General features: G+C 43.5%; 1 long non-coding RNA gene across 1 annotated transcript; it reads left to right on the plus strand.

Moving 5' to 3' along the window:
- Positions 1-270: 270 nt before the first annotated feature.
- On the plus strand, positions 271-9,141 carry LOC132401543 (uncharacterized). Its single transcript, XR_009514605.1, has 3 exons — positions 271-624; positions 3,456-3,832; positions 8,228-9,141. It is a non-coding gene; the product is annotated as an uncharacterized LOC132401543 (long non-coding RNA).
- Positions 9,142-10,688: the final 1,547 nt, after the last annotated feature.

Consider the following 10,688-nt stretch of genomic DNA (forward strand, 5'->3'; position numbering starts at 1 on the left):
ATGCACTGGTCCCGATGTGTCTCAATTGACCAGAGCCACTGTGTTTATTATTGTAACTTACAGTTTTTTATGTATTGCCACAAAACAACAAACTTCACAACATTTATTGATTTAGAGATGGAACACTGAACAGGCCCTTCTGACTCAATGAGTTGCACTGCCCAGCAACCCCCCTTTTTTAACACTAACTAACTTACACTGACCAATTAATCTACTAACCGGTTTGTCTTTAGACTATGAGGAAGGGGGAGGGGAACACAGAGCATCCAGAGGAGACCACACGGTCACAGGGAGAATGTACAGACAGCGTCAGAATTGATCTCCAAACTGCGATGCCTTGAGCTGTAATCGCATTCCTCCAACAGTGACATTACTGTGGTGCCCTCTGTCAGTGATATTAAAAGTCATTCTGATTCTGATCTCCCTACAGGAGATGTGGCAACCTGGTTCTTGGCAGATCATAATGGTCTTCACAGAAGTAGTCAATCAAGAGATGCAAGAGACCACAGTGAAGCAAAGCTGCCTGTACATTCATTAATTTTGGATCCTGCTGCGTCACGCTGTACAAAAAGTATATGATAAGTTCTCCTCTTTAGACCAAACATAAAAAATGTTTGTTCTGAGGTGAGTGATTCTTACATTGGTCACAGGATCTACCTGTACAGTGTTTTGTTTCCATCTGCAAATATGTTCCACTCCTCGTCTTACTCCACACCCTGTCTTCAAGTGCAGACTATACTCCTTCAGTAGATGGGGACAAACTAAAGTGGAGTGGTATGTGGTGTATTAATTGTATGAAGCCTCGTTCATTCCTAGAACTGTTCAGACTTCCAATTTTCAGATATTGAAGAATTTACTTTTAACATCTGGCCGACCAAATACATTCTTGGTTTCGTGTCAAAGATGCCATTGTGTCTGGTTATTCTTTCCCCTGCCAGTCCCAAATGGAGCAATGAATGAGAAACCCTGCATTAAAGAACAGAGTTCACAGACCAGTTTGTTGTTTTAAGGAATGGAATGCAAGAAATATAATCTCATCAACATCGATCTCTTTCCATTAGTTGCAATCATTTCAAGATTAAAAACACATCAAATATTGTCTTAATGCTGAAAACCAAGGCACACTTTACACAACAAACATGAGGAAATCTGCAGATACTGGAAATTCAAACAACAACACACACAAAATGCTGGTGGAACACAGCAGGCTAGGCAGCATCTATAGGGAGAAGTTGTCTTCATTTTCCTGACTTTTCAAAGGACATTTTCATCTCTCATGTCACCTAACTTGTCCACTCCTTCAGTTAATCTGTTACCGAAATACTTAATTAGGACCTTGTTACACTTGATCTTAACTAGAACATAGAACATAGAATTCTACAGGACATTACAGGCATTTCGGTCCTCAATGTTGTGCCAACCATGCAACCTACTCTAGAAAATGCCTAGAATTACCCCACTGCATAACCTTTTATTTTTCTAAGCTCCATGTATCTATCTAAGAGTCTCTTTAAATACCCTATTATATCCGCCTCTACCACCTTCTCTGGCAGTGAATTCCACGCACCCAGCACTCTCTGAAATCCCCTCTGTTCCTACTTCCAAGCACCTTAAAACTATACCCCCTTGTGTTAGCCATTTCAGCCCTGGGGAAAAGCCTTTAGCTATCCACACAATTGATGCCCCTCACCTCTCATCTTCCGTCACTCCAAGGAGAAAAGGCCAAGTTCACTCAACCTATCCTCATAAGACATGCTCTCCAATCCAGGCAACATCCTTGTAAGTCTCTGCACTCTCTCTATAGTATCCACATCCTTCCTGTAGTGAGGTGACCAGAACTGAACACAGTACTCCAAGTGGGGTGTGACCAAGGTCTTATATTGCTGTAATATTACCTCACGGCTCTTGAACTCAATCCCACGGTTGATGAATGCCTTCTTAACAACACTGCCAACCTGCGCAGCAGCCTTTGAGTGCCCTATGGACATGGACCTCAAGATCTCGGTGATCCTCCACACTGCCAAAAGTCATACCATTTGTATTATAATTCTATCTTCAAATCAGACCTATCAAAATGAACCACTTCACAGTTATCTGGGTTGAAGTCTATCTGCCACTTCTCAGCTCAGTTTTGCATCCTACTGATGTCCCGCTGTAACCTCTGACAGCCCTCCACACTATCCACCTCACCCCCAACCTTTGTGTCATCAGCAAACTTACTAACCCACCCTTCTACTTCTTCATCCAGGTCATTTATAAAAATCACAAAGAGGAGGGGACCCAGAACAGATCGCTGTTGAACGCCATTGGTCATTGACCTCCACACAGAATATGAACCATCTACAACCACCCTTTGCCTTCTGTGGGCAAGCCAGTTCTGGATTCACAAAGTTAGGTCTCCTTGGATCGCATGCCTCATTACTTTCCAAATAAGCCTTGCATGAGGAACCTTATTAACTGCCTTGTTGAAATCTATATACACTACATCCACTGCTCTGCCTTCATCAATGTGTTTTGTTGCATCCTCAAAGAATTCAATCAGGCTCATAATGCATGACCTGCCCTTGACAAAGCCATGCTGACAATCCATAATTAGATTATGTCTCTCCAAATGTTCATAAATCCTGCCTCTCAGGATCTTCACCAAAAACTTGCCCACCACTGAAGTAAGACTCATTGGTCTGTAATTTCCTAGGTAATCTCTACTCCCTTTCTTGAACAAAGAAACAATGTTTGCAAACTTCCAATCCTTGGATACTTCTTAAAGATGTAAAGGTTATCACCAGAGGCTCAGCAATCTCCTCCCTCACTTCCCACAGTAGCCTGGGGCATACCTCCTCTGGTCCCGGTGACTTATTTAACAATGCTTTTCAAAAGATCCAGCACATCCTTTTTCTTAATGTCTATATGTTCAAGCATTTCAGTCCCCTGTGAGTCATCCCCACAATTGCCAAGGTCCCTTTCCCTGGCGAATACTGAAGCAAAGTATTCATTAAGAACCTCCACTACCTCCTCTGACTACATGCACACGTTTCCACTTTTGCACCTGATTGTTCCTAATCACACACGGGCCATCCGCTTACTCTTCACATATTTGTAGAATGCCTTGGGGTTTTCTTTAATCCTGCTCACCAAGGGCTTCTCATGGCTCCTTCTAGCTCTCCTAATTTCATTCTTAAACTCCTTCCTGGCAACCTTGTAATTTTCTAGAGCTCTAACAGTACCTAGTTTCATGAACCTTTCATAAGCTTTTCTTTTCTTCTTAACTAGATTTTCTACATCCTTTGTACACCATGGTTCTTTTACCCTACCATCCTTTCCCTGACTCAGCAGAACACATCTATGCAGAACACTATGCAAGGTGGAACTTAGGAGGGTTAAATGGCAGCTCCTTTGCTTGCATCTTCGGAAGTAGCTCTATTTCCATCTTTATTATCTCTATTTTTCCCTTTCAGGGTTCTTTTGAAGACCCTGACCTGGAGTTACATTCTTCGCGGGAATGGATCCCAATCTCAGGGTTTCACAACCAGCCGTTGTTGTTCGGCACGCCAAAGGCTCAGCCTAAGAGCCCAGTTTGGATTCGGAAGCCTAGGATCTCGGGTCTCTGGAGATGGGTGGATCGAGGTTTGGTGTCACGACACAGAGACCTGTGTGTCATCGGGGGAGTCGGGATATCTGTGATTGTGTGCCTGGAGACCCGAGATCGTTGCGATCTTCAGGGCCAGAGCTCAAAAAAAGCAAAGTCGTAGACGAGTTGTTTGTTATGTCTCCCTGCTCGCTGGGAAAATGGAGACACCACTTTCTCCCTTATTGGGGAGAGAGGGAACCTGCGGTATGTCAAACACTGGGTGAAACGCAAAGTCTTTGGGGTAACTGCAAGCCTGTGTCTTTGCTATTGCTTTGCTCTCGCTCGGTGGTGGGTGCTGATGCTTTGTTTGCTGGTGGTGGGGGGGGTTTGTTGCTGGCTGCTGTTTACGCATGGGAGGGGAGAGCTGGGGGGGGTGTCTTTGGGGTTCTAACATTTAACTGTCATTCATTCTTTGGGGCCCTCCTCTGTTTTTGTGGATGTTTGCAAAGAAAAAGCATTTCAGGATGTGTATTGTAAACATCTCTCTGACATTAAATGTACCTTTGAACCTCTGAACCTTTGACATTTTCCCTGAGCATTTGCCACATTTCTGCCGTGCATTTCCCTGAGAACATCCGCTCCCAATTTATGCTCCCATGTTTCTGCCTAATAGCATCATATTTGCCCTTACTCCAATTAAATATTTTCACAGATTGTCTGCGCCTATCCCTCTCCAGCACTCTGGTAAAGGAGATAGAGCTGTGGTCACTTCCTCCCAAATGCTCCCCCACAGAGAGATCTGACACCTCACCAGGTTTATTTCCCAATACCAGCCCAAGTACAGCCTCTCCTCTAGATGACTTATCTACATATTGTGTCAGGAAACCTTCCTGAACACACCTAACAAATTCCACCCCATCTAAACCCTTTGCTCTAAGGAGATGCCAGTCAATATTAGGAAAGTTAAAATCGCCCATCACAAGAACCCTATTATTTTTACACTATTCTGGAATCTGCCTCCCTCTCTACTCCTTAATATCCCTATTACTATTGGGGAGGTCTATAAAAAACTCCCAGTAGTTACTGACTCCTTCCTGTTTCTGACTCAGTAGACAATCCCTCCATGACTTCCTCCTTTTCTGCAGCCGTGACACTATCCCTATTAGCAATGCCACGCCCCACCTCTTTTGCCTCTCTCCCTGTCCTTTTTGAAAAACGTGAGGCTTGGCACACCCAGCTGCCATTCCTGCCCTTGCGACATCCAAGTCTCTGTAATGGCCACAGCATCACAGTTCCACATATTGATCCACACTCTTAGTTCATCCGCCTTGTTCATGATACTCCTTGCATTAAAATAGACAGATCTCAAACCATCTGTGCTTCTTTGCTCTAACATCTGTCTGTCCTGCCTCACAAACTCCCTACAAGCTGTCTCTACTTGTGTTCCAACCTCCTCATCCTCTGCCTCTTCACTTCAGTTCCCACTCCCCTGCAAATCTAGTTTAAATCCTCCCCTACAGCATTAGCAAACCTCCCCACCAAGATATTGGTTCTCCTGGGATTCAAGTGCATCCTGTCCCAGGTCACACCTGCCCCAGAAGAGGTCCCAATGACCCAGAAATCTGAATCCCTGCCCCCTGCTCCAATCCCTCAGCCACACATTTATCCTCCATCTCACTCTATTCCTATACTCACTGTCACGTGGCACCGGCAGTAATCCTGAGATTGCTACCTTTGAGGTCCTGCTTCTCAGCTTTGGAGGAGAAAAGATAGGAAATAAGAAGCTGCCCAGAAGGGAGGAACAAACACGGTGATAGGTGAAACTGGGAGGGAGTAAGAGACGAGCTGGGAGGTTGATTGGTGAAAGAGATACAGGGCTGGAGAAGGGGAAGTCTGATAGGAGAGGACAGAAGGCCATGGAAGAAAGAAAATGGAAAGGACACCAGAGAGAGGTAAGAAGATAAGGTGGTGGTGGTGGTGGGGGGGGGGGGGGGCGGTATTATCAGAAGTTTGAGAAATCGATGTTCGTGCCAACCTGTACATCTTTAGGAATGTGGGAGGAAACTAGAGCACACAGAGGAAACTCGCATGGTTTGCTGACAGTGGTGGGAATTGAACCCTAATCTTATAACAGGTGCAGTAAAGTTTTGCACTGACTACTGCGCTAACAATGCCACCCATTTCATTTATTGGGATACAGTGTGGAATCATCCCTTCTGGCACCTTGAGCCATGCCGCCCAGTGGCAAATGAATTACAATGTCGGAAAGTGTACGGTCATGCACTTTGGTAGAAGAAATAAACGGGCAGACTATTATTTAAATGGGGAGAGAATTCAAAGTTCTGAGATGCAACAGGACTTGGGAGTCCTCATGCAGGATACCCTTAAGGTTAACCTCCAGGTTGAGTCGGTGGTGAAGAAGGCAAATGCAATGTTGGCATTCATTTCTAGAGGAATAGAGTATAGGAGCAGGGATGTGATGTTGAGGCTTTATAAGGCTTTGTAAGTCCTCACTTGGAATACAGTGTACAGTTTTGGGCTCCTTATTTAAGAAAGGATGTGCTGACATTGGAGAGGGTTTAGAGAAGATTCACTAGAATGATTCCGGGAATGAGAGGGTTAACATATGAGGAACATTTGACCGCTCTTGGACTGTACTCCTTGGAGTTCTGAAGAATGAGGGGGGACCTCATAGAAACATTTTGAATGTTGGAAGGCATGGACAGAGTGGATGTGGCAAAGTTGTTTCCCATGGTGGGGGAGTCTAGTACGAGAGGACATGACCTGAGGATTGCGGGACGCCCATTCAGAACAGAGATGCAAAAAATTTTTTTTAGCCAGAGGGTGGTGAATCTATGGAATTTGTTGCCACAGGCGGCAGTGGAGGCCAAGTCATTGGGTGTATTTAAGGCAGAGATTGATAGGTATCTGAGTAGTCAGGGCATCAAAGGTTATGGTGAGAAGGAGGTGGAATGGGACTAAGGGGAGATTGGATCAGCTCATGATGAAATGGCGGTGCAGACTCGATGGGCTGAATGGCTGACTTCTGCTCCTTTGTCTTATGGTCTTATGGCCAATCCCATGATTCAATCCTTGTCTAATCACAGGACAATTTACAATGACCAATTAACCTACCAACTGGTATGCCGCTGGACTGTGGGAGGAAACCCACATGGTCATGGGGAGAAAGTACAGGAGAAACTTCTTACCAGGCAGTGACAGGAATTGAACCCAGGTTGCTGGTACTCTGAAGCCCTGTGCTAACCATACATCACTGTGCTACCCTATTTTTGTAAAAGTTGTTTTTAAAGATTGCTTGGTTCTTAATAAAGCAACACACGTGTTTTATAACTCTCATCCTTGTTTTGTAGTCTATGAATAGAATTAATTCTTCCAATCTCTGTGATCTCCTCTAGCTCTTTAACCCTTGAAGAAATCTGTGCTCAACTAAATTCTTGCTCATCCCCAAACTTATCACCCCATTAACAATCATGCCTTAGGTTTAAAAGATATTTAATTACAGAACTCACACCCCAAAATCCTGCTACCTCTCATCTTGTCCTGTCCTATTAAGATGCATCTTAAAGCCATCTTTATTAACTTATTTGACTGACCTAATGTCAATTAATTTGTTTGCACTTACTTAACTGCCCTGATGTCATTATTTATGGTTCCACGTTCTTAATAATAATCTTATAAAGGGATTCTGGATGCAATTACTGCCTTAGATGGTCTTTCAGTGGAAGTGATGGTAGTCTTTGTTAATGCAATTCAAGATAATCAAAGACAGCATGTAACCACGTGCGTCATGTTCGTTGGAAGTCTCCTCATACTGCCGTATTTTCCCATGGTGTTTTCCTGCATGGCTGCTGCAGGAGGACTTGCACGGGCAGGGACTGTGGTCTGGATGAGAAGCATTACTGCATAGCTGAACAAGTAAGCAATGGCAAGCAGTGGCGTCACTCCCTTCCAGCAGGCCCAGCCCTGAAGCAACTCACTTAACAAACTTGTGATATGTGGCATTTTGATATATTTACCGAGACAAAACAATGCTTGCCTTTTACCCGACTCCAGGTCCAAATCACTATACCGAATTTCCTAAGAAATAGGAGGTTCTTTTAGCTTAGTGAATATTTGCCAACTCATAGAGTAATCCTTTTCCAAACTAATTTTCCTTGTAATGTATCATTGTCACATTCCCAGGAATTCCACCCTCCCTATTATCCTCCACCACCCCACTTCGGATTTTCCAACTTGCCTACACTCCAGTAGGCAACCCGCACATCTCTGGGATGCGTGACAAAACTGAAGCACTCGTGGGGAATCGGTGCAATCATCGGGAGAACGTGCAAGCTCTGTTTGGGTAATAGCTAAATGCGAGGGGGCAAAACTTTAAGGTGATTGGAGGAAAGTTCCGGGTGGATATTGGAGGTAAGGTTTGTACACAAAGTGTGGTGAGTGTGTGGAGTACACTATCGGGGTGATGGCAGAGACATGCATTAGGGACATTTGAGAAGCTTGTGGATGTTAGAGAAATGGAGGGCTATGTAGGAAGAAAGAGTTAGATCAATCAGAGTAGGTTAAAAAGTTGGCACAACACCATATTCTGAAGGGTAGACACTGTGCTGTGATGTTCTCTATTCTATGTTCTATGTGCAGGCGGGGATTGAGCCCAAGTTGCCAAAGATTTAATGCAGCAGTTCTATTAACTGTGCACACACTCTGCATTCCACACCAGCTGATTAAACTGAGGAAAGTTGACTCACACAGAACAAAAGCAGGGGATAGTGTGAATGCAGCCAGTTCTCTGCTTTTATACCAAACAGAATCTCAGAAGTCTCTCTGAAAGTGGTACCTGATCACTACAAGCACCTGCTTCCAGGTGTCACCAGTGCAGTGTATTTAATACTTCTGTAACATTTGAGTAATATTGTAAATGCATTTTTGATTAAATATTCTGTTTACATCATTCATTATAGGTTGTACGTAAGGTGTATGTGAATGGCATATGTCATTACAACACCACGTCACATCTGAGCTCCTTACTAAAGAAAAGAAACCATGTCACCTCCTGTGTTTTTGAAGTTACAAAACATAACATCACCACATTACAAACTGTTGGGACATGTTACTTATTGCATGTCCTGAAATCCATGCTATGGAAGCTACAAAGCATTGGACTGCAAGATGCTACAGAGGATAGTGAAACAAAATTAAAGGGATTACTGAGGACTCCCTGACCTCTATTTGTGACATTTACTGGAAGCGTTGTTTAGGGTTCCTATCACCCATCCCACTATCTCTTTGATCCACTACCGTCAGGACGGAGTTCCAGGAGCATCAAGGACGAGGACCACTGGGCTAGGTAACAGCTCCTTCCCTCGGGCTGTGAGACTATTGTCACCACCCAGGTCTTGTCACTAGGACAGTGAGTGTTCACTGCTTAATGTTTACTCGAACTGCTTTGGACACGGCATGCATTCTGAATTATATTTATTAACTTATTTGGAGTAATATTTTGGTTTATGTTTTGTGTGTGATATATTTTTTATGGGTGCACCGTGGTCTGGAGGAATGTTTTTTCACTTTGTATATATGTACAGTCAGATGAAAATAAACCTGAGAATGAAATCCTGAACTACTTATTATTGCTAGTGCAAATAATATTTTGGCATTGATGTCGCTTCATTCTTGTCACTAGTACCAAGATATAGTGAAGAGCTTGTCTTGCACTCTGTTTATACAGTCAAATCATCACGCGGTGCATTGAGGAAGAATAAGGCAAAATAATAACATTGCAGAATGAAATATAAAGGCGACTGAAAAAGTAAAGTGCCGGTCAATTAAATTATAAAGTGTAAGTTCTAACAAGGTGAATTGTAGGGCATAGGACACCACATTTGTGTAGTGGTTAGCATGACAGTACCACAACTGGGGGTGCTCCAGATGTTGGCAGCTTAATTCCAGTGCCAAATGTAAGTAGTGTCTATATGGAACGTGTGGGCTGTCCCTGAATGCATCTCCGCTCAAGTACCTAATATATTGCTGTCTAGTCATCATATACTGTATATATAAGACCATAAGATATAGGAGCAGAATTAGGCTATTTGGTCCATTGAGTCTGCTCTGCCACTTCATCATGGCTGATCCAATTTTCCTCTCAGCCCTGATTTCCCGCCTTCTCCCCGTATCCCTTCATGCCCTGACCAAACAAGAATTTAGCAACTTCTGTTTTAAACATGCATAAAGACTTGGCCTCTACAGCTAACCGTGGCAACAAATCCCAAAGATTCACTGCTCTCCTGCTAAAGAAATTCTCCTCATTTTCATTTAAAAAGGAAGCCCTTCTATTCTGAGGCTGTTCCCTCTGGTCTTAGACTCTCCCACCAGAGGAAACATCCTTTCCACATCCACTCCATCAAGATATTCTACCATTTGATAGTTTCAATGAGGTCACCCCCATTCTTCTGAATTCCAGTGAATACAGGCCCAGAGCCATCAAACACTCTTCATAATACAAGTCGTTTAATCCTGGGATCATTTTCGTGAACCTCCTTTGTACCCTATATTTATACAGTAGACGATATAACCACGTTCCAAAGACGTATCAGGTTGGTTAGCTGGTCATTGGAAATTGTCCCCTGATTAGGTAAGGGTTATCAGGTTTGTCGGGGTCGCTGCAGTGGCTAGGCTCAACGGGCTGCAAGGACCTACACTACTGGGCATCGCAAAATAAGTGAATAAATAAATAAGTGGGAAGAAAACTAATAAATAAATAGATTGTGATGCTAAGTGTCCATTTTATTGCACAGGAGGTCTGTTCAAGGTTCTGATAATGGGATAGAGACTGTCCTTGAGCCTGGCGATAAGTGCTTTCCAGCTTTTGTATCTTCTACCCAATGGGAGGGAGGGGGAGAAAAAAATACCTGAGGTGGGTAGGGTCTGTGATTATGCTGGCTGCTTTACTGAGGCACTGAAATGTATAGACCGGGTCCATGGAGCAAAAAGCATATACAGTATTTTTTCCATCGTGTTAGTTTTCATTTATAGTCTCACAAGTTATTCTTAAGCACAAAGGAAATTAAAAATAAAAACAGGTAAGATCAAAAGGTAATGAAAA

Source organism: Hypanus sabinus, chromosome 11 (genome assembly GCF_030144855.1).
Source record: "Hypanus sabinus isolate sHypSab1 chromosome 11, sHypSab1.hap1, whole genome shotgun sequence".
NCBI classification, from domain to species: domain Eukaryota; kingdom Metazoa; phylum Chordata; class Chondrichthyes; order Myliobatiformes; family Dasyatidae; genus Hypanus; species Hypanus sabinus.